Source organism: Phocoena sinus, chromosome 3 (assembly GCF_008692025.1).
Source record: "Phocoena sinus isolate mPhoSin1 chromosome 3, mPhoSin1.pri, whole genome shotgun sequence".
Classification (NCBI taxonomy): Eukaryota; Metazoa; Chordata; class Mammalia; order Artiodactyla; family Phocoenidae; genus Phocoena; species Phocoena sinus.
Window position 1 is genome coordinate 160,674,896 of NC_045765.1, and position 25,489 is coordinate 160,700,384.

At 37.6% G+C, this 25,489-nt stretch overlaps 1 protein-coding gene and 1 non-coding gene across 3 annotated transcripts in view; one reads left to right on the top strand and one right to left on the bottom strand.

Moving 5' to 3' along the window:
- FBXL7 (F-box and leucine rich repeat protein 7) overlaps nucleotides 1-25,489 on the bottom strand; it is a 422,210-nt gene that overhangs the window by 170,873 nt on the left and 225,848 nt on the right. The window lies entirely within an intron of this gene.
- Nucleotides 24,642-24,743, top strand: LOC116752375. Its single transcript, XR_004349459.1, has one exon. It is a non-coding gene; the product is annotated as a U6 spliceosomal RNA (small nuclear RNA).

Sequence of the window (25,489 nt, forward strand, 5' to 3'; positions counted from 1 at the left end):
GAGTGCATGTCCCACGGAGGTCCCAGGGAGAGAAGACAACGCATAGCATCACGAGCTTTGGGATCACAACCACGAGGACACGTGAACTGCCACGGCCACGCACTCTCTGTTCAGCGTAGTTGGGGGAAGCTGACAGTCAGCCCAGCCCAAGCGGCAGCAGCCTTTTGGGTGGCAAGAGGAAGGGGCTCGTGTAGCAAGCGGCTGCAGAAAAGGGTGCTCAGCCTCGCTGTGGGCATCGGGACGAGGACCTGAGCAGCAGCAAGGACATGCATACACTACTTTATAGGGGAAAAAACCTTATTAAAATAACAAACAATATGCTTGAAAAACACTAACCTGCTACTTATCGCCAAAGCCTGTTTTCTTAATGTGGTAATTGTCTGCTCTTGGAGAGGCATGCTGCCTCCACTGCACCCCGCTACCCAGCAAACATTTTAGTTCCATCAGATTCACGCCAAACCCCAGTTTCTAGCCTCTGCCCCTTCTATAGACAGATAGGTCACGTCACGACTGCTACGTTGGAATCATCTTTGCAGCACTGACTCTTCCCAGGACAACACTCTTCACGCAGCAAATACTCATCAAACGTTTTGCTAGATTCATGAGTGTGATTTGGAATCCATTAATCTTTTTTTTTTTTTTTTTTTTGCCGTACGGGGGCCTCTCACTGCTGTGGCCGCTCCCGCTGCGGAGCACAGGCTCTGGACGCGCAGGCTCAGCAGCCATGGCTCACGGGCCCAGCCGCTCCGCGGCATGTGGGATCTTCCCGGACCGGGGCACGAACCCGTGTCCCCTGCATTGGCAGGCGGACTCCCAACCACTGCACCACCAGGGAAGCCCTCCATTAATCATTTTAGAAAAAAAATGATAATACACTAATTTCACTTTCCTATAATTGTATGTATGTTAAATATAAGTTCTAATATTTACACTTGGTCCAAGTCAATGAGCACTCACTATCGTGCCTGTCGCAATGCGATTATTATTTCTGTAATGTTTGGATAGTTTTACCTCTTTTAAGTACACAGGCAGACCTCATTTTACTGTCCTGTGCCTTATCGCACCTCGCAGATAGTGTGGGTTTTGGTTTTTTTTTTTTACAAATTGAAAATTTGTGGCAAACTTGCATTACCATACTGCGCTCTTATGACGGTTAGCATTTTTTAAGCAATAAAGTATTTTTAATTAAGGTATGTACATTTTTCAGACATAATGCTATTGTACTCTTAATGGACTATAATATAGTATAAACATAACTTTTATATACACTGGAAAATTAAAAACATTTGACTCGCTTTATTGCTGTGGTCTGAAACCGAACTGGCAGGATCTCCTAGGTCTGCCTGTAACTGTTCTGTATGAAACCATTTTATAATACTAAATAGAACAGTCAATCTGAAATCACTTAATCCCCAAAGAGAGGGAATTCCTGAAGGTGCAAAGCTCCTTTGGTCTTTCTGCGTTAAAGTCCAAGGGCAACATCATTACTCTTCTTTTTTTTTTTATTTCTATTTTTTTTAACATCTTTATTGGAGTATAATTGCTTTACAATGCTGTGTTAGTTTCTGCTGTATAACAAAGTGAATCAGCTTTATGTATACATATATCCCCATATCCCCTCCCTCTTGTGCCTCCCTCCCACCCTCCCTACACTAACATCATTACTCTTGATGGCATTTTGTCTTCTGTATTTGACACTAGGAAGTTGAAGGAGGAAATTGCACCCGAGAGGGAATCCTTTTTTGGCATTAAGTTGTGGTTCAAAATATGCAAGTATTGCAGTTTAGACCAAGTGGGGTTTCCATAGATTGTGATCTTAAAATTTACAAACCACTCACCTTAATTCTGACCTTAAGCCCCACTACCTTTAAAATGGAGCTCAAAGTGACCTCACACGTGCTTCTGCAAATTAATAAATACAGAAGTCCTGCATCTGACATGTGGGGATTTCTTATTTTACCTAAAAATTAAAACACTGTAGAGTAAATGAAAATATAAATAAAGGAGGTAAATAAGAATAAACATTAAAGGCTTCATTTTAATTACTACTAATAGTTTCATTGCTATTGGGTTATTTAGTGCATCAATTAATAAAAATATAAAACCCCAATACTCCTTTTGTATGAATCTGGCTTCTCCTTCTCTTGCTTTTATTTTGTTGGTTGGTTGGTTGGTTTTAACAAACAAAGTGACCCTTAAATCCTGAAAGAAATGCTAACTCTTGATATGCCCTGTAATTTGAGGAAAGAAAGTATTTCAGACGTGAATAAATAAACACATCTGTGGAATTAACCTAAGAATTACTTGGTCAACTTTGCCAGAACCAACTTTCAAATATTGAATTTTATATCGGGGAAAAAATGTTCAAGTATGGAAAACAAACATACCACGGGCAAAAGAGCTCATAAGATTCACCAGAGGGACATGGAACAAGCAAATCCGTCCATCTGTTCATACCTTATTTTTGCATCGCATTTGGAAACGTGCTGGACAGAGATAACTTTGTTCAGTCCTGAAGTGCGACTTGACACGACTGTTGTTTCTGGCACCCGACGCACCACACAGGACCCTTGAAGTGCGAGGAGCTGGCCAAGAGAAAGGCAGCTGCCAGTGGCTGCGAGGGGATCAGAGCCCCGGATGAGCCTCCCTCTCCCTCTGTGCTCTAAGCACACGCAGGAGTTCAATCTGTCGAGCAAATTCATCATCTCGCCTCACCAACAGGAAACTCTCAGAATGAACAGGGGACCGTGTATTCTGTGACCCACCCCACGTCACAGAGATGATTCAAGAGGGCTGTGGGAAGGCTGATGCTCTGCATCGACCTATCTCGGTCATCTGTGTCCTATGCTCATTAATTTTTTCATCCAGAAGCAGTATTTTCTTTTTCCTTTTTTCTGCTTAAAATCCTTCCTCTTCTCCCCTCCCTGGTATACTGTGGTGTAATTTTCTTTTTTTCTTTCAACCACTTTCCCTCTTGCAAAGAAGAATGGACTTACCAGGTTGTATCTCAAGGGTCAGTGGTGCCTAGAAAAACCGTTCCCTCCTGGCCACACTGATAGAGATGCTCCCCGGCATCACTACCAAGAGAGCTGAGCAACCTCGCTTAAAATACAACCTTTTAACCTCATCTGAACAATCAACATGGGGTTTCTACCTCCAAAGTGTTAGAATAATCAATTCTGATGTCAGTAAAAAGTTATGGGGGTGGGCTTCCCTGGTGGCGCAGTGGTTCGGCATCTGCCTGCCAATGCAGAGGACAAGGGTTTGAGCCCTGGTCTGGGAAGATCCCACATGCCCCGGAGCAACTAAGCCCGTGTGCCACAACTACTGAGCCTGTGCATCTGGAGCCTGTGCTCCGCAAGGGGAGAGGCCGCGACAGTGAGAGGCCCGTGCACCGCGATGAAGAGTGGCCCCCACTCGCCGCAACTGGAGAAAGCCCTCGCACAGAAACGAAGACTCAACAAAGCCAAAAATAAATAAATAAATTTATTTTTTAAAAAATGCTAACTAGGCTGTACATAGGATTTAAAAAAAAAAAGTTATTGGGGTTAGGTTTGTTACTAGGTCATCCAAGATGACACTATTTTATAAGCAATGAAGTAGTCTGGATAAATTCAAATTTAACATTCATTATCAGGCACCAGAATACTATCTAGTTGGGTCACACACCTAATTGTGAATGGAAAACTGAACTCCAGAAATAGCTTTTCCAAAATAGAACAAAACATTTTTACAGTAGGAACGTGAACAAGGTTTCATGTAATAATGTGACTACATCTACACTCTGTTCCTAAAACCAACCCAAACTAAACTAACCGTCTCTTGTCATTTAACAGTTAGAAAATCTCAGTGGTCCCGTTTATGACAATTCTATGACTTTAAATAAAACAACATGTTTTTTGAATTTTTATCTTACATATTTTTGATGTATTTAGTAAACACCTCCATAAGATCTTGAGGTGCCTTGAAGGAATTTTTACAATTCAACAAAATGAAAAGCAAACAGCTCAAGAAACCAGGACCCATGAAAAATGTGGCAGAAAATAATAAAAAGCCAAGATATGATTAATACCGGGAAATCCTTTAATCCTATACAATTTTTACAAGTAGGCTGTACATCTGGTTCTGAACTTCCTAGTAGCCAAAGAAACTAGGCAAACACAATTGGTTAGAAGATTCACAGCACCTATGCAAAAGAAAAATAGACGAAAGTTTGGGAGAAATTTCTTCCAAATTTCTCTGTTGTCAGAAAGTGCAGACTATGTGAAACAGGAAAAATGTCTTTAAAATTTATTCTATTTCTACATCTTATGTTTCAAGAGAATTCTAAATACAAATATCTTCCTGGCCTCTTAACTTGTTAACATGATAATGGGACATTAGCGGTTGGGATGCTTTGCAGTTGTTTTGTGAGGCATGTGCTTGTTTGTCATGGAAACTCTGCTTCCCATCCCCTCTCATCATGCATCATACAGCATCACGGTACATGGTTAAGAATGTAGAATCTAGAGCCAGTTTGTTTATTAGTGTGAACTGGCTGAACTGCATCACTTCTTTGGGCATCATTTTTCTCATTTGTAAAATGGTGATAACACTAGTACCAACCTTTTAGGTTTGTTGTGGGAATCAAATTAAATCCCTTATGATACTGCCTGGAGCAGAGTAAGCACTAAAAATGTTAGTTATGACTAAAATTGTCATTAGTATTTAGTAATATTTAAGTCTGTGTGCCACATGTAACTATTTATTACTACTTAACTATTAATGTTTATGTTTATGTATAACATACACCAGTGTACAATCATAATATCAATTCTGCCTTAAAGAAAAGATACATATCATTACTAATAGATTATGCCAACGTATTTTTTCCAAATAAATTTTGTGTGTGAACTTCTATTAAATCAATTTAGTGCTGGTTTGGAATCATGGTATTTTTTCTTTCTTCCTTATAAGGTAGTCATATTCAAGGAAAGAGGCTAATAACATATTTTACATATCATTATTTGGAACATCAGTCATTTCAAAAAGCCATCATCAAGTGGATGGGCCTCTGGGAAACAGCACCAGTGAAAGGCCCCTGGAAGTTATCCATGTACAACTTCTCTGCTGGTGTTAAAAGAAAAAGGGAACACTAAATTATCCAGAACAATGAACTCAGAAACCTAAGAATAAACTTTCAAAAATTGACACCAAGTATCTACAGCCCTGGTTGATGTGGAAATAGCCTACTGAAGGAATTGACACAAACATTTTTGTCATCCTTCCTGGCTTGTTATGTCCAGTGGAGAAACAGATTCTTTAATTATATATGTTCTAGTTCTCATTTCAGTGCATTTCTATCATGCATTAACTCTACAGAGGTTACTTTGCTCATTTCACTAAATTAGATCCATACACACATCATATATTGCAGTCCTCTGTGACGCTAATAAATCAGTCATCATCCAATCCTTAATTCTACAACACTGAGCAAATCAGATGATGTAAGAGTCAAATCATTTGGCTGTTTCAGACAGGGATTCATGAATGCCTGATCCATGCTGTATTGGAAAAGATTCCAACATGGAAAGTCAGAAAACCTTTGTTTACATCTGAGCTTTACCACCCATGAGCTTGTGACTTTGACCTAGATACTTAAATCTCTTAGGCTCAATGCACTTAACTCTAAAATAGGAAAAATAATTATCACTAATTCAAAGATATATTGTGAGAATAACATGAGATATTGGTAAAAGCCTTTGAAAATTATAAAATATTATACAGAAGTAAAACCACAGTTCATGATCTGACCCTTACTTAGTTACATTCAGATATATGATCCTAGTGGTTTAAACAAGGATCGAACTCACAGGAGAGTGATTACAAGCTAGAATCTCATTTTTAAAACTTAAATTGCAGGACATAATTGGTCTAGACTTTCTTCGCAGAGTACTGCTTTCTAATGGCCATGTCTTTTTTTTTTTTTTTTTTTTTTTGCGGTACATGGGCCTCTCACTGTTGCAGCCTCTCCCGTTGCAGAGCACAGGCTCCAGACACGCAGGCTCAGCGGCCATGGCTCACGGGCCCAGCCGCTCTGCGGCATGTGGGATCCTCCCGGACTGGGGCACGAACCCGTGTCCCCTGCATCGGCAGGCGGACTCTCAACCACTGCGCCACCAGGGAAGCCCCCAGCCATGTCTTCTTAAGATACTAAAGTATGCAGCAAAAGTTTGGAATCCTGGTCCACCATTATTTCTTTATGCCCGTTAGTTTCTCCAAGCCTGTTTCTTTACATGCAAAGATGAAGGTAATGGTAAAATTTAGTAGAATAGCTGTGTGAAGGTTAGGTGAGATAATCTGTGTCAAGCACTTAGTGGAGTGCCTGGCATACACTGAGTGCTCAAAGAATACTTGCTCTGATTACCTATTAACAGAGGTCCAATATCCTGTATTATTTAATGAAGAATGATCTTCCATGTGAGAAATATCTACACCTTCATTTAAGTATGTAGTTTAAGAAAGGACACAACATAGAGTGGAGATGGACAAACCAGGTGGAGGAATGATCTACCATCTATAGATCAGTCAACGTATTTATAGGTTAAGTGGAAGAAAAGCATGAGGTCACCATTTCCTGGGCTGTGCTTAAAGTTTTGTTAAAAGTCATCAATAAAACAAACATTCCAAAACTGATCAAGATGAAAGGCAGAAGTCTCAAACAAAAACATATTGTAAGAAAAAGAGTGATGAAATAAAACAAAGGAGAACTACAAATAAAATAGGTGTAAAATAAATGTTAAAACTTAGATGAAGTGGAAAAAATACCAGAAAATGTAACAACAAAACTGACTCAAGAAGACACAGAAAGTATAAAAAGTCCTAGCATCATAAAAGTTTTTGAATCTGTTTTACTGACAGGAGTCAGCAGACTACAGTCAACAGGCTGGCTGCCTATATTTGTAAATAAAGTTTTATTGAAACACAGCCATGTCTATTTGTTTACACATTATCTATGGCTGCTTTCATACTACAATAGCAGAGTTGAGTAGTTGTGATAGAAATGGTATGGCCCACAAGCTGAAAATGTTTATCATCTGACGCTTTAGGAAAAAGTTTGCCATACCCTGCTTTTTGAAGTCAAGCTCACTTATGAATATAGATGCAAAAAGGACGTTAAAAGACAAAATGTTTATTAATAATTACAGTAAAAAAAGCATTCAATAAAATCCAATACCCATAATGATTTTTCAAAACCTTGGCAAACTTAGAATGGAAAGATGTTTCGTAAGCCTAACAAAACCTGTTTATATTACACCCACAGCAATCATTAAACTTAATGGTGAAATATGGAAAAGCATTCCATTTAAGAATAAGAAAAACATGATGAGGCTTACTATTATAACTTCAGTTTAACATTGGATACTCTGGCTAGCATAATAAGACAAGAAAAATAAATAAACAGTATAAGGGCTGGAAAGGAAGAAATCAAAATGTCATCATCTCCAAGTTCTATTATTATTCATATTAAAAAAAACCAAAATAATCTCAGATAAATTATTGGGTGTAACAAAAGGGTTTAGTAAAATAACTGTAAGATGAATTTTCACGAAACATAGATTTCATTTCCATAAATCAGCAAGTTTATAAACGTTTGGAAAAGAACATTAGACCCAGCAAAAAGAGCCAGACCCCAAAAATGTACATATATACTGTATGATTCCATTTATATGAAATTCAAGAACAGGCAAAGCTAATCTATAGTGACAGAAAATGAATCAGTGGTTTCCTGGGGCTTGGAAGGAAAGGGGGATTTGACTGAAATGAGGCAATAAGGAATAGTGTGGGATGACAGGAATGTTTTACATCCTGATTGTGGAGGTGGTTACATGAGTTATACATTTGTCAAAATTCATCAAACTGTGTATATATGATTTTTCATATGGTTTCACATACTTGGTGCATTTCATCATATGTAAATTATACCTCAATTAAATTGACTTTAAAGGAAAAAAGGAAGATAAAAAAATCTCTGTACCACCAACCAAAAATATAAAGTACTTAGGAATAAATTGTAAAAAAAGTTTTAAACATTTTAAGATTATTTTAAAAACATGAAGAGACTGACAATGGAGAGCTATAAAATACCAGTGAATAAAAAACTCAACATCATAGAAATGTCTGTTCTTACCAAACTGACCTAAGATTCAATGCAATTTCACTCTAAATTCCAAATTTTTGTGAAATTCACAAAATAATTATAAAGTATACATAGCAAGGAAAGTGCCAAGGTAGCCCCCAACAAAAACAGCCAAGATATTCCTGAAGAAGAAAACTGTGAAAGGACTGCCCTTCCAGATACCAAGTTGAATTTTAAACATGAATTAATACAGTGTTTTATCAGAGCAGAAATACATAAACAGGACAATAAAATAGAATGTAAACCCAGAAATGACTGACATAGCCTATTCAGTCAATGGTGTTGGGCAATACTGTACTGGAGCTGGTTTGAACCAATAGCTGATTGTTAAGTTTTAAAAAATTTTTGCAAGCTATTTGTTAATATAACCATTAAAAAGTGAATTGCATAAACTTACAATTAAGTAAATCTTATTAACAAAAGAAATAAGTACTCAAAATTCATCACTTCTTAACGATCTTACTACATTTTACTAAACACCATGTTCCTGAGGTCATTTATGTCCTTTGATCTGTGTGGTGGAAACACGACGTAATGTGGACCACAGCATGCCGTTTCCCAGCTCTGTGTTCAGCAATGTGATGTCAGTAGCGTGAAATGGGCAATTGTGGAAGTATTTATACCAAGGAAATTTTCAACACTACAAATCAGGGCTTCATTTATTGTTTTGTGTATTGTCTATCCTTAAGAGCATAATAGAAAAAACTGTTAATTATGCAGATTAGACTTAAAAGTGTGTCATGCCTATAGTCATTACTTTGTGAATAGCACAAAAAAATAAGAAATAGTCCTCTAGTATTCAAATGTTATTATTTGATCTAACAAAGAAGTCACTAATGTCACTGACAAATGGTGAATTTCCAAAACACATTTTATTTCACTTTTCTATTACTTGTTAACATAAGCAAAGAAATCACCCAGTAGTCAGTACTATAATCATTCATCAATTGCAACCATAGGTTGGCTACAGATACAATAAAATCAGTAAAAGCATTCTGTGATAATGAGCTGGTTATATAAAATTCACCCATAAATGATACTGTATAAAATATTTATAATATATGCATACATATTTTCACTGCATTATAGCATTCCATTTTGTAACATAAGTTTCCAATGACCTGTCAACCAGTAACTGAGTTGTTTTCAGATTTCTTTTAGCAATGCTATTACGAACATTTCTATGGAAATCTTCTGAGGGCATATATACAAGAAGTCAGTCAGCCAAGGGAATGTGTCCACCTGATGCCTGCACCTTGTTCTAGCCACACTCAGATATCGTGGACCCTGGAATGCACTGCCCAAGTGGCCATAGCTCAATTCCAGGGACTGTGTCAATCTATTCCCTGGGTCTATCCCTACAGTAGCAGACTGTGCCATTACTGTGTGTACCCCTAACCCTGATGGATAGCCAAGGGCAACTCTGTGTGTGGGTTGGGCATGGAGCCCAGACACGCAGGCTGTGCTGTCTAAGTGTATATGTGCAAGCTTCCTGTTGGGAGGATAAAGCAGGGAGCAGGGCAGGGGTGGTGGGGCGGTGATATGAGTATGAATAAGGCACCAAGATCAAATTCAAACCTGGCCTTCCAGGTTGTTATGAAGAAATAATGAATGAAGATTGGGGGATAGTCGACATAAGCCTGACATATATCTGTTAAATATTCATCAGATGGTAGGTAGGCCTCCACTATACTCTTTCAATTGGCCCTGAAAGCCTGCTATTGGAAGTATTGAAATATTTCATAATAAAATATTTCTTAAGAATTAAGAAATATGCTAGGTGCACAATTATGCGCATTCTTAGGCAATACTTGCAATTTTTATAATAGCAAAAATGATCTGGGCAGCCAAAAAATAGTATTTAACACAATTGTACTTAAAAAGTGTCCTTATCTGGGCTGAAAATATGCCTGGGAAAATATCACTACAATGCTAACACCTAAAAAAAAAAAGATTTAAAAAACGGGAAGTGAGGGGAAAAAAGGCAATATGAAAAGAAAATATTTTGAAAAGTTTAACTACAAAGGAGAGCTGAGAATTGGCATAGTTGGGTCTGAGAGTCAAAAAAAACGGTTTTCTCTCTTTTTTAAGTTGGGGAATATTTATTTTTGTATTATCATGGAAATAAACAGAGAGAGAAGAATTGAAGATAGTGCAGAGGAGAAGGGAGAAAAAGAGGGAAAAGAGAATATAAATAATTTTATTTGAAATGCAAATAAAAAGGTAGGACCTAAAATGACTGATTTTTCCCGTATGTTCTGATCTTTGTTTGCTATGATTTTAGGCAGAGTATTTGTAGATTTTGTGAGTGACCTTTACTTACAGATCCGGCAGCTCCACAAGCTTTGGAACTCTTATCACTTTAAATATTCACAGGTCTCTTAAAGTCACATAACTAAAGGAATTTAGAAAGCGATTGTTCTGTTTAACAGTGTAGATTTCACACTACAAAACAGTTCTTTGAAAAATCCAAGACACACGTAGTCTCCAAGCAGAAAATGAAATGAAAATTTACCTAGTCCTTATAATGAAATAAAATATTGAGCTTCAAAGATGTGTCTGCCTGAGCATTATACAAACCTCCTTTATCAGACAGTTACAACTTTCATAAGTATTCTATCATAAAGGCAAAATTATACATCTGAAATTTAAGAGGGGATCTTTTTAAACAATAAAATACTCCAGAATTAAAAACAGATATTACTGTTCTGCAGAGAAAGTTGCACCATGAATAAAATTTAACAGAGGAAGAAAAAATACCGTATATAAAATTATTACTTTCAAACATATTTCTCACTTGAGTCATCACTGCCTTTATTTAACAAGCATTCTGCACTGTAAAAACATCCAGCTTGTCCCAGAATAAGCTCATTCTCTGAGCCTATTATGTAAGGTTTTAGAATTTTGGCATTTTTCTCCCAGGTGTGTGTGTGTGTGTGTGTGTGTGTGTGTGTGTGTGTGTGTTTCAGAGAAGCAGGGGTAACTACCAATTTAGGTGGAAAATCTCACATTAAGCTGTGATAAGCACTGCATAATTATATAATATTATACTCTTTCCAATAAATCATTTTGAAAGGAAACAGCTAAAAACAGATGATAGCTGATGATGCCACTGTTGCCAAAGCTGGTGGCTTAATGTACAAAATGATTTGCCATATTAGAAAAAGTAATTGTTGACCGACATTTCAGAGAGTGAGGACTGCTGAATTTACTAAATGGGAGAGAAAAAATAAGCTAGGTACGAAAGCAAAATCAGACTTACAATTTAAAACATGAATTTTTAATGAATTATTAAATGTTTTCCCAATGTTAACAACCTACATGCATGCTTGAAAGGGTTCACAACAGAGATGGACCATGTAATCAGGCACCATGTGGTTTTATAACACCATTTTAAGCCTGGAGAAAAGTCAAGTAATTTACTCAGCCACCCAAGGTAAATATAATCAAAGCTTAAAGTTTACAACATGAAAGTTTCTAACTGGATGTCTTCCATATGATTCTTGAATGTTTTCAGGAAAAGTTCCAAAGGAAGTCTTCAAGGAAAATGTCCTGGGGGCATCCACAATGTGGGCTCTTCATTACTAGCATTACTTGGAAGATGATGCTAATTAATAGTCATAATTGCTAATAAATGACTGGTTTAGTACAGGTATTATGCTTTATTGCTAACATCTCACTTTATGCATAGCAATTCAACAGAGATTGAAAATTTAGACTTGTAGACAACTGGGTGATTCTTGAATGAGTTCAGTACACAGCCCGATGCCTGGCACAGAACTAGTGATAATGTCTGTTGAACAAACAAGAAGCAGTAGCTACTGATTTTGAATATGCACTCAACTTCTCACGTGCCAAGTACTTCTGAGTCAGTGAGTGGATATCAGTTGATAAGCCTATTACTTCAGATTCTCTCACTGCTGTTCTCTCTCTTTTCCAAGGAGGAATCTGGAGAACTCAGCTGAATTCTCCCATGATCTCTGGCCTCAATCAAGGCAAGCTACCTTGACATTAATCATTCCTGCAGAATGTCTGTTATTTCCTTTAGTTCGTGCTACAGATTTTAATCGACAAATAAATGTCTATCTGTGTTAAGACTCTAGAAAGATAATCACGCTCATAAAAGACCTAACTGACCAGCTGGTGGAGAAAAGAAATAAAATTGCCACCTTAAAAGGGTTTGTTTCCATTCATTTGATTGTGTTTCTGTGTGCTGTCACAATTTCTAAGTGGATAATGGAATAAAAGAAAATAAATATCCTCCATTTGCAGGAAGCAGTATATTGTAGTGGTAACAGCAAGATTATTACCAGACCAATCACTACCTACTAACTTAGCCGTAAAATTTTCCTTCTCTGTAAAATAATAGTACCTGCCCTACAGGGCTCTTGTGGTGTTGGTATCTCATAACTGTAGGTAATTCAACTAGTATGATGTCAGAAAAATCATGGCTACTCAAATAATGATATTCACTATAGTTCTGGATATTTTTTCAGTTAAAGAAAAACATCTTCTTGCTGAAAGATTTATCATGTCAGATTGAGGGAACAAAGACGAAACTTGTTACTATTTTCTCATAAGACAAAAAGTGAGGATGTGAAATCTCACCGAAAAGATGTCTTCAAGTCTTTGGCTGTTCCCTGGAGATATGTGTAAACCCTTTTAGGATACCACACTGTTCAGAACAACACTGGTTTGAGTCAACTCCTAGGAATTAAGTAATGGCATCATCTGAGCTTACAGTTCCATCCTGAATTGTATTCAACGGTCAAAATGCAGATTTCAGTAGGAACATAAAGCCAACTTGCTTGGACAAAACTCTGAGCTTCTCCTTGTGTGAAGGCCACAAACAAAAGGGCTTTGGAGCTGTTCAAAATGATGGTGAAGCCCTCTTGTAACCAGTCTTTTTATCACCTCTTAGTCAGTTGAAATTCTGTCTCCCCCAATACACATTCATGAGACTTTTGGGTGATCTGAATGTTTAAAGAAAAAAAGGTCATTTATGTTTTCTCAACAGTGCAAAACTGTACTGATGATATTTATTTTAAACATCACATATTTTTCCCTTAGAGGAAAAGCCCGTTATTATTACAGCTGAAAGCAATAACTCTCAAACTGGGAAACATTTCCAAATCAAAAACTTGTGATTATCACAGTGCCTGGATGCTTGGCTGTTATTTTATTTGTTTGTTTATTTAAAGTCATCCCTTAAAGGGTCAAATATATAAAGATATTTATTTAGCTAGTCTTCAACTGGCCTTGTCTGTAAGTACTAAAATATCCAAATACTGCAAAAGATAAGAAGGGATTATTTATTTGGGTAGCTTCAGGATTTTCCACTTTCGTTTACCTGAACCTTAACTAATGTCCAAACAAAAGCCTGGGGAAAAGACCCTTTGGGATTCGTTGTCTACTTATCCCCTAATTTTTATTTTGAAAAATGTCAAACTTATGGAAAAACTTGGAAGAATAGTACAACAAACACCTATATGCCAAGATTTACCAATTGTTAATGTTTACACATTCTCTCTCTCTCTCTTATATTTACATATATGAATAATACACAAGTATATGTGTATACATGTGTGTGTGTATGTATAGGTGTACACACATATAAACACTCTCTTTTTTCAGAATTACTTGAGAGTTAGTTGCAAATCTTGTGACTCTAAATCTCAAAAATACTTCAGCATATACCCTCTTATGAAATATCCCACATCACATCAATACAATCACCATACACAGAAAATTTAACAACGATTCATATACCCTTATCAATAGAAACTCTATACTTAAATTTTCTCCATTGGCTCAGTAATGTCCTGTAAAGCTGGGAAATTTTATTTTATTTTATATTTGAATCTAGGATCCTTTAATCTAAAACATTCCCCCAGACTTTCCTTTTTTAACATCTTTATTGGAGTATAATTGCTTTACAATGGTGTGTTAGTTTCTGCTGTATAACAAAGTAAATCATCTATACACATACATATATCCCCATATCTCCTCCCTGTTGCCTCTCACTCCCACCCTCCCTATCCCACCCCTCTAGGTGGTCACAAAGCACCGAGCTGATCTCCCTGTGCTATGCAGCTGCTTCCCACTAGATATGTTTTACATTTGGTAGTGTATATATGTCCATGCCACTCTCTCACTTCATTGTAGCTTCCCCTTTCCCCTCCCCGTGTCCTCAAGCCCATCTTCTATGTCTGCATCTTTATTCCTGTCCTGCCCCTAGGTTCTTCAGAACCTTTTTTTTTTTTTTTTTTTTAGATTGCATATATATGTGTTAGCATACGGTATTTGTTTTTCTCTTTCTGACTTCCTTCACTCTGTATGACAGACTCTAGGTCCATCTACCTCACTACAAATAACTCAATTTCATTTCCTTTTATGGCTGAGTAATATTCCATTGTATAGATGTGCCACATCTTCTTTATCCATTCATCTGTTGATGGACACTTAGGTTGCTTCCATGTCCTGGCTATTGTAAACAGAGCTGCAGTGAACATTGTGGTACATGACTCTTTTTCAATTATGGTTTTCTTAGGGTATATGCCCAGTAGTGGGATTGCTAGATCATATGGTAGTTCTATTTTTAGTTTTTTAAGGAACCTCCATACTGTTCTCCATAGTGGCTGCATCAATATACATTCCTACCAACAGTGCAAAAGGGTTCCCTTTTCTCCACACCCTCTCCAGCATTTACTGTTTGTAGATTTTTTGGATGATGTCCATTCTGACGGATGTGAGGTGATAACTCATTGTAGGTTTTTTTTTTTAATTGTATTTATTTTTGGCTGAATTGGGTCTTTGCTGCTGCACACAGGCCCTCTCCAGTTACAGTGAGCGGGGGCCACTCTTTGCTGTGGCACACAGGCTTCTCATTGCATGGCCTCCCCCACTGCGGAGCACAGGCTCTAGGCGTGCGGGCTTCAGCAGTTGTGGCTTGTGGGCTCCAGAGCACAGGCTCAGTAGCTGTGGTGCACGGGCTCAGTTGCTCCACGGCATGTGGGATCCTCCCAGACCAGGGCTTGAACCCGTGTCCCCTGCCATCGGCAGGCAGACTCTTAACCACTGCGCCACCCGGGAAGCCCCGTTGTAGTTTTGATTTGCATTTCTCTAATGATTAGTGATGTTGAGCATCCTTTCATGTATTTGTTGGCAATCTGTATATCTTCTTTGGAGAAATGTCTCTTAGGTCTTCTGCCCATTTTTGGATTGGGTTGTTCGTTTTTTTGATATTGAGCTGCATGTGCTTGTAAATTTTGGAGATGAATCCTTTGTCAGTCGCTTTGTTTGCAAATATTTTCTCCCATTCTGAGGGCTGTCTTTTTGTCTCGTTTATGGTTTCCTTTGCTGTGCAAAAGCTTTGAAGTTTCATTAGGTCCCATTTGTTTATTTTTGTTTTTATTTCCATTTCTCTAAGAGGTGGGTCAAAAAGCATCTTGCTGTGATTTATGTCATACAGTGTTCTGCCTATGTTTTCCTCTAAGAGTTTTATAGTGTCTGGCCTTACATTTAGGTCTTTAACCCATTTTGAGTTTATTTTTGTGTACGGTATGAGGGAGTGTTCTAATTTCATTCTTTTACATGTAGCTGCCCAGTTTTCCCAGCACCACTTATTGAAGAGGCTGTCTTTTCTCCATTGTATACTCTTGCCTCCTTTATCAATGATAAAGTGACCATATGTGCGTGGGTTTATCTCTGGGCTTTCTATCCTGTTCCATTGATCTGTATTTCTGTTTTTGTGCCAGTATCATACTGTCTTGATTACTGTAGCTTTGTAGTATAACCCCCAGACTCTTTTGACTTACATGACATTGGCATTTTTTAGAGCCCAGATCAATTATTTTGCATAACATTCCTCCATTTGGAAATGTCTGTTTTCTCACACTTAGATTAAGGTTTCATATCCTGGACGGGTGTATATCGGAAGTGATATTGTGGAGCAATGTCTCATATCTATTTTTACGTAATTATTTGCAGTCAACTTTTCACTCACCTTTTCTCACTCATTCCAAGAGTACAATATGAAAGATGGCAAGCAAGCACTTTTAGTGTAGTTTCTTATTATGTCCTGACCACTGGTCTGCAATACCTCTGGGCATCAGAATGTCTACTTCACTAACAAATCATGATAACTTTTTTCAGTGGAGTAGGTGATGAGAGAATTTAAAAAAAAAAAAGGATAGTTTCAGTGCTCAGCACTTACGCATTTTAAATGAACATCCTTAGAACAGTTTGTAAAGGAATCTCAGTAGAATTCTACTTTTTATATCTGCTGGGTGGCTTAAAGTATACACTAGGAAACTAGACCAACAACATGGTCATCATCCCTATGAGACAGCAGAATACAAAGACCAGGTGTTGCTGGGAACTGGAAAGAAAATAGAAATGCACTGCCAAACATAGCTCTCCATACCAAGTGGCATATTCACTGAGGCCTGGCAAATGTATAGGGCCTTACATGGCAGAATATTTACAGTCCATGTCAGGAGACGCTGGACTTTTTTCTCTGTAAGTTTTTGAAGATAATAAAATTTCTTAATTTTCTGGAATAGTTTAGGTAAAGTCATATGCAAATCAAAAATGTTCAAGACTATATCCTCATTATTCTTTGCTTCCAAGATATTAATTAAATGTTATCATCCAATATGATTTTTAGTATAAATGACGCCGCTAAGCAAATCTGGAAATCAGAGTAGACTGCTTTCTCTAAAATATTAAGTGAACACTAGCTGTAACTGAAAAGGTAAAATAAAAATAAAAATTCTGTTGTAAATCACTAGCATATTTCTCAATGTAATCCAAAGAAAACCCCTTTCTCAGAAATGAGCAAATATAGTAGGCAGAAAATCAGTAGACATAGCTGAACTCAATAACACCATCACTCAACTAGATATAATTAACATCTACAGGCTACTTCATTCAACAGTAGCAGAGCACACATTTTTCTCAAGCTCACAGGGAACATTCACCATGATAGACCACATTCTGGGCCATAAAACACACCCTAACAAATGTAAAAGAATAGAAATTATACAATGCCTGCTCTCAGACCACATGGGATTAAACTAGGATTCAAAAACAGAAATTAACTGGAAAACCACAAAATACATGGAGATTAAACAGCAAACTTCTGAAAAATACATGGGCCAAGGAAGAAATCTCAAGGTAAGTTTAAAAATATTTTGAACTACCTGAAAATGAAAACACAACTTATCAAATCTGTGGAATGTAGCAAAAACAGTGTTTAGAGGGAAAATTATGGTATTGAATGCATAGATTAGAAAAGAATAAAGATCTAAAATCAACAATTTAAGTTACCACTTTAGGAAACTAGAAAAAGAAAAGCAAAGTAAATCCAAAGTAAGCAGAAGAAATATTAAGAACTAGGGTAGAAATCAATGAAACGAAAAAGAGGAAATCGATAGAGAAAATCAATGAAGCTGAAAACTGGTTCTTCAAAAAGATCAATAAAATCAATAAGCCTTGGGACTTCCCTGGTGGCTCAGTGGTTAAGAATCCGCCTGCCAACGCAGGGGACACGGGTTCGAGCCCTGGTCTGGGAAGATCCCACATGGCGCGGAGCAACTAAGCCTGTGCACCACAACTACTGAGCCTGTGCTCTAGAGCTCATGAGTCACAACTACTGAGCCTGTGTGCCACAACTACTGAAGCCCACATGCCTAGAGCCCATGCTCCACAACAAGAGAAGCCACCACAATGAGAAGCCTATGCACCACAATGAAGAGTAGCCCCTGTTTGCCGCAACTAGAGAAAGCCCACACAGCAATGAAGACCCAACACAGCCAATAAATAAATAAATAAATAAAATAAGTCTCTAACCAAGGAAACAAAAAAAAAAAAAGAGAGAGAGAGAGGGAGGACATAAATTAGTAACATTGGAAATGAAAGAGGGGACCTCACTACAGATCTCATTGAAAATTAAAAGAATAATAAAAGAATACGATGAACAACTCTATGCCCACAATTTGATAAAGTAGATGAAATGGACCAATTTCTTCAAAGACACAATCTGCCAAAACTCACACAAGAAGAAATAAATAATCTGAATAGGCCTATACCATAAGATGTTAAGCAAAAACCTGAACGAACTTTTTGGCCAACCCAATATGAAAGAAATTGAATCAATAATGAATAACCTTCCAAAGAAGAAAGGATTGGACCCACATGGGTTCACTGATGAATTCTACCAAATATTTAAAGAAGAAATTACATCAATTCTACAATCTCTATCAAAGGATAGAAACAAAGGGAATATTTTCTGTGAAGCCAGTATTATCCCAATACCCAAACTAAACAAAGATATTAGTAGAAAAGGAAACTACAGACGAATATCTCTCATGAACATTGATGCAAAAATCCTCCACAAAATATTAGCAAATCATATCCAAAAATGTATTAAAAAGAAGTATACACCATGACAAGGTAGGATTTATCCCAGGTATGCAAGGCTGGTTCAGCATTTGAAAATCAACTGATGTAATCTATCACAGACTAAAAAAGGAAAAAAGAGTCACAGCAATAGATGCAGAAAAAGTATCTGACAAAATCCAACACCCATTCATAATAAAAACTCTCAGTAAATTAAGAATAGAGCGGAGTTTTCTCAACTTGATAAAGACTATCTACAGGAAACCTATAGCTATCATCATATTTAATGGTGAGAAACTCAAAGGTTTCCCATTAAGATCAAGTACAAAGCAGGAATGTCCTTTCTCACCAGCCCTTTTCAACATGATGGTGGAAGTACTTGCTAATGCAATAAAGTAAGAAAAAGAAATAAAAGGTATACAGATTGGGAAGGAAGGTTTAAAACTGTCTTTGCAGATGACATGATCCTCTATGTAGAAAATTTGAAATAATAAACAAAAAACTCCTGGAATTAATAAGTAATTATAGCAAGGTTGAAGGATACAAGGTATAACAAAGTCAATTGCTTTCTTATACACCAACAATGTTCAAAGGGAAGTTAAAATTAATAATGCAATGTTATTTACATTAGCACCCCCCCAAAATGAAATACTTAAGCCTAAGTCTACAAAATGTACAAGATCTGTGTAAGGAAAACTACAAAACTCTGATCAACAAAATTAAAGGAGAACTAAATAAATGGAAAGATATTCTGTATTCACAGATAGAGAAATTCAATATTGCCGAGATGTCAGTTCTTCCCAACTTGATCTGCAGATTCAATGCAATCATGATAAAAAATCCAACAAGCTATTGTATGATAACAACAAACTGATTCTAGAGTTTATATGAAAGGCAAAAGATACAGACCAGCCAACACAATACTGAAGAAGAACAAAGTTGGAACAACGATGCTACCTAACTTCAAGACTTAACATAAAGCTACAGTAATCAAGACACTGTGGTATTGTTGAAAGAATAGACAAATAGATCAATGGAACAGAATAAAGAGCCCAGGAACAGGCCCCCATAAATAGAGTCAACTGATTTTTGACAAAGGAGAAAAGGCAATACAATGGAGCAAAGATAAGTCTCCTCAACAGAAGGTGCAGGAACAACTGGACATCTACATGCAAAAAAAAGAGAAATGAATCTAGACACAGACCTTACATGCCTCATAAAAATTAACTCTAAATGGATCACAGACCTAAATCTAAACACAAAAGTATAAAACTCCTAGATGGTAACACTGGAGAAAATCTAGATGACCTTGTATATCAGGGGTCCCCAACCCCCTTTTAGGAACTGGCTGCACAGCAGGAGGTGAGCGGTGGGCAGGCGAAGCTTCATCTGTCACTTGCCATCACTCGCATTACTGCCTGAACCATCCCCCCACCCCATGTTCGTGGAAAAACTGTCTTCCACGAAACCGGTCCCTGGTGCCAAAAAGACTGGGGACTGCTGTTATATATGACAGTGACTTTAAATACAACAGCAAAGACACAATCCAAGAAAGAAATAATTGATAACTAGACGTTGTTAAAATTTTAAACTTCCGCTCTGAAGAAAACATCAAGAAAATGAGAAGACAAGCCACTGACTTAGAGAAAATATTTGCAAAAGGCACATCTGACAAAGGGCTGTTATCCAAAATATACAAAGAACACTTAAAGCTCAGTAATAAGAAAATAAACAACCCAATTAAAAATAGACCAAAGACCTTAACAGACACCTCACCAAAAAGATATACAGATGGTTAAAAAGTTTATGAAAAGATGCTCCCCATTATATGTCATCAGGGAAACACAAATTAAAACAACAAGATAGCACTACATGCCAATTAGGATGGCTAAAATCCAGTAAACTGACAACACCAAATGCTGACAAGGATGAGGAGCAACAGGAACTCTCACACACTGCTGGTGGAATGCAAAATGGTACAGCCACTTTGGAAAACAATTCGTCAGTTTCTGCAAAAACTAAACCTACTTTTATCATATGATCCAGTAATTGTGCTCCTTGGTTATTTCCCCAAAGGAGCTGAAAACTTATGTCCACACGGATGTTTATAGCAGCTTTATCTATAATTGCCCAAACTTGGAAGCAACCAAGATGTCCTTCAATAGGTGAATGGATAAACTGTGGTACACCCAGACAATGGAATATTATTCCACGCTAAAAAGAAATGAGCTATCAAGCCATGAAAAGACATGAAGGAATCTTAAATGCATATTACTAAGTGAAAGAAGTCAACCTAACAAGTTACCTGTTATGATTCTAACTATATGACATTCTAGAAAAAGCAAAACTATAGAGACAATAAAAAAAAAAAAAGAAAACAGTGGCTTCCAGGAGTGTATGTGTGTTAGTGCAGGGGTAGAGATGAATAGGCAGAGCACAAAGAATTTTTAGGGCAATGAAAATACTCTGTATGATATTATAATGATGGATATATGTCATTATACATTTGTCCACACCCACAGGATGCACATACCCAGAGTGAGCCCTAAAGTGAACTATGGACCTTGGGGGATTACGATGTGTCAATGTAGGTTCATCCTTGGTAAAAAAGGTACCATTCTGGTGAGTGGTGTTGATAATAGAGGAGGCTATGCATGTGTAGGGGTAGGAGGTGTATGGGAATTATCTGTACTTTCCTTTCAATTTTGTTGTGAACCTAAAAGTATTCTAAAAAATATTTTTTAAAAACCCAAAGAGTCAAATTAAGTAAAAAATCTAGCAATCAGTAAGCCAGATAATATTTATTTAATATTATACGAAGTATTATGAACTATACAAAATTATAAGTTAGTTTCTGAATATGAGCATCTGTAATTTAGTAGGGTGCATGCAAAAATCATGCAAACAGTAAAGCTTCATGTGACATGAATTAACTAATCCACATATAGACCAGAAGAATGTTAGGAGAAGTTGCAGAGGAAGTAGTGATGATGCAGGCCTGACCATGGAGGGGGTAGGATGGAGTATGAGCTGTTAAGGTTGGAGGTCAGCATGATGAACAAGGAAGAAAGGAGAAGGAAGCCAGCAGGCACGGGAGGTGGGCCAATGTCATGTAATCCTGATATAAACATGATGAAAACAGAACTGTATTTGGCAAGCCAGGTATAAGCAAGCTGTTTTAACTTGCCACATTTACACAGATGTTTGGGGTCAGGTTCACAAAGCAAAGAGAAGTACAACACAAGTCTAATAAGAATCCCCGCGTGCAGCAATTTTTTTGGCTAAAAATCACACTGTCTGTACAGTACCTCCTCTGCTGAGGGAACATTTGCCTCAGGAGAGATGTCCCAGGGAGAAATTATAAACAAAAGAGCATTAGCAATCGTGAAGTCTGTACACAAAAAACATGGTTTTACAGTTTAGTTTAATCCTCTGTAGACAGTGCTTGATGAAATACATTTTCATGAGATGTGCATATTCTTAGTATTAGAAATTCTAGAGGCTTTGTGAAAATACAGTATGGTCTTCTCACTTGAGCAAATCAAGCCAGAGTCGTTTAGCACTGCTATTTACACCTCTAGGATACAATTCTTGCAATATGCGAGTACCGAGGAATTAAAGATGACTGTAGAATGTTAATAATAAGCTGCATCTTCACTTAAAAATCTTAATGTTTCTGGTTGGAGAACCAATTTCAGACCATTGTTGAATGTTCTGTTCAGTGGGTCATGTGGCATACATAAACAGGAATGAGATTCCAGAATAAGATGAAGTATAAATTAAAACAATAAACAATTATGAGGCATTGGTTTATACCATGTATCAGCAAGCTACAGCCCATGGGCAAAATCCAGTCTATTGCCTATTTTTGTAAATAAAGTTTTATTGGAACACAGCCACAGTCATTTATTTACATCTTGTCTCTGGCTGCTTTCATGCTATATGGCAGAGCTGAGTAATTGTAACAGAGACCAGATGGCCCACAAAGCCTAAAATATTTACTATCTGGTCCTTTACAGCAAAGATTGCCAAACCCTGGTCTCTGCTTTTAATTGTCAGTGCCTTAAAATATGTGTTAGTTTTCTATTGCCACTGTAATAAATTACTGCAAAACTAAGTCACTCAAAACAACACAAATTTATTATCTTATAATTCTGGAGGTCAGAAGTCCTAAAATCAAGGTGTCAGCAGGTCTGCATTCTGTCTGGAAGTTCTAAGGGAGAATTCCATTCCTAGCATCTAGAGGCCACCTGCATTCTTTGGCTTATGGCCCCATCCTCCACCTTCAAAGCCAGCATTTCAATCTCTCTCTGCTTCTGTTGTCATGAAGCCTTCTTTTCTTCTCTGCTTTTGCCATTACATCTTCTTCTTAGAGACTGACTGTCTTGCTTCTGTCTTATAAGGATCATTGTTATTACACTGGATCCAGCCAGACTAATCCAGAATAATCTCCCCATCTTAAGATCCTGAACTTAATCATACCCGCAAAGTCCCTTTTGCCACGTAACTTAGCATATCATAGGTTCCAGGAATTATGACGGGGCCATCTTCCAGAGGACATTATTTGGCACACCACAATATGTAAAATAATTTATTTTCCAAAGAGAGTGTAGGTGCTTGAAAAGAGACCCAAAGGTGGCTACATGTAATTTAATATAGACTTTTTTAAAAGATTTTTTTGATGTGGACCATTTTTAGTCTTTTATTGAATTTGTTACAATATTGCTTTTGTTTTACGTTTTTGGTTGCAAGGCATGTGGGATCCTAGCTCCCCCACCAGGGATCAAACCCGCACCCTCTGCATTGGAAGGCAAAGTCTCAACCACTGCACCAACAGGGAAGTCCCTAACACAGACTTCTTAACATCCACCCAACTTCCTCCACATTTCTTAATTTTTCTTTCTCAAACCCTTCCCTCTGAATCTTGACCTCATTTCATCACTGTGTATTGCTATCTCAGAAAACAACTGAGGAAAGACATGTTCTTACATCTGAAACCTCGCATTCTTTGATTCAGAACAACAAAAGCTTTATTAAAATTTAAATGTACAGTCTTCTCACAAGTTATATCAACCAAAAAATCACGCTACTGGTATGTTTATCATCCTAATTTAGAGGAGACAAAAGCTTCATTCACATATACCTAAAAGACAGGATAGGAAATAATGAATGCCCTCAAAAAGGTAGGGGTAATCTCGCATGCATGCTTTGAAGATGGAGATGTTGGACTTAGGAAGGAAGATGGCAGGAAAGTCTTTATGTAATGGTTTCACTAGAGAAGGGTTGAAACAAAAGCATAAGACGAGACATGTGTAGAGATGCACCAAAGGGTACCTATGGGGAGAAGCAAATACTACAAGTTAGATAGGTCACAGGTTATGTGATAGTGGATGGCAAACAGAATGTGGAAAACCTCAAATTCTAGACTAGAGAATTCAGACAACTTATAGATGCTGAAGGTTTCTGGTCTGAGTAGATGCTGGATCAGAGCTGTATTGATGGGATATTAGTCTGGTCAAATTTCAGAGGAAAAAGGGAGGTGAGATGACATAAAAGGGAATAGTTTTCCTTCCACCCCAAATGAGGAGAGAATGTCATGTGACAACGGGGGTAGGGATTGAAGTGCTGCAGCTGAAGTTGACACCTGAGGCTGCCAGAAGCTGGCAGAGGCAAGTCAAGATTCTCCTCTACAGATTTTAGAGGAAGCATGGCTCTGCAGACACCTTGATTTCAGATTTCTATCCTCCAGAGCTGTGAGACAATAAATTTCTGTGCTTTAAGCAACCTAGTTTGTGATACTTTGTTACAGCAGCCCAAAGAAACTAATACAACACCTCATGCTCAAAATAACAATAATCATTCAATAAATATTTATTGGCCACCTACTGTGTGTCAGGCACCATTCTAGGTGCTAAAGATATGGCAAACAAAACTGAAAAAAACAAAAACAAAATTAGCTTAGCTCCTACTGGGGAAAAGACAGATAACACACAAACTATTAGGGTTTCATATGGTAATATCTATATGGACAAAAGTTAAAACAAGCAAGAGAGTGTGTGTGGTGCTCACTTCGGCAGCACATATACTAAAATGGGAACACAGAAGATTAGCATGGCCTCTGTGCAAGGATGACGTGCAAATTCAGGAAGTGTTCCGTATTTTTTATAGTATATTAACCCATATATATGGAATCTAGAAAAATCTTATTTGCAAAGCAGAAACAGAGACACAAACATAGGGAAGAAACGTATGGATACCAAGGGGGAAAGGGGTGGTGGTGGGATGAATTGGGAGATTGGGATTGGCATATATACACTACTATGTATAAAACAGGTAACTAATGAGAACCTACTGTATAGCACAGGGAACTCTACTTGGTGCTCCGTGGTGACCTAAATAGGAAGGAAATCCAAAAAAAGAGGGAACATATGTATACGAATGGCTGATTCACTTTGCTGTACAGCAGAAACTGACACAGCAGTGTAAAGCAACTATACTCCAATTAAAAAAAAAAAAAGGTGTGTGTGTGGGCACGTGCACAAATGGGTGCATATGAGAGCCCAATTTAAGATAACGGGGTCTAAAAAGTCCTCACTGTAAATGAACACCTGAGTATGTGAGGGGTGAATAGTCATCGGGGTATAGAGGATTCCTGGCAGAGGGGTCAGCAAGTGCAAAGGCCCTGAGGTCACAACATTCCTGGTGTAGTCCAGGAAAAGCAAGGGGGTGAGAGCATGGATGGAGCAGAACGTGCAAGAGGAAAACTGGTAAAAGTTGAGAGCAGAGAGTCAAAGAAGGTGTGGGTGGCTGGACTGTGTGTAGACCCTTGTCTATACTGCAAGAACACTGGCTCTACTCTGAGCGGGTCCAGGAGCTTCGAAGGGCTTTCGACAGAGGACTGACATGATC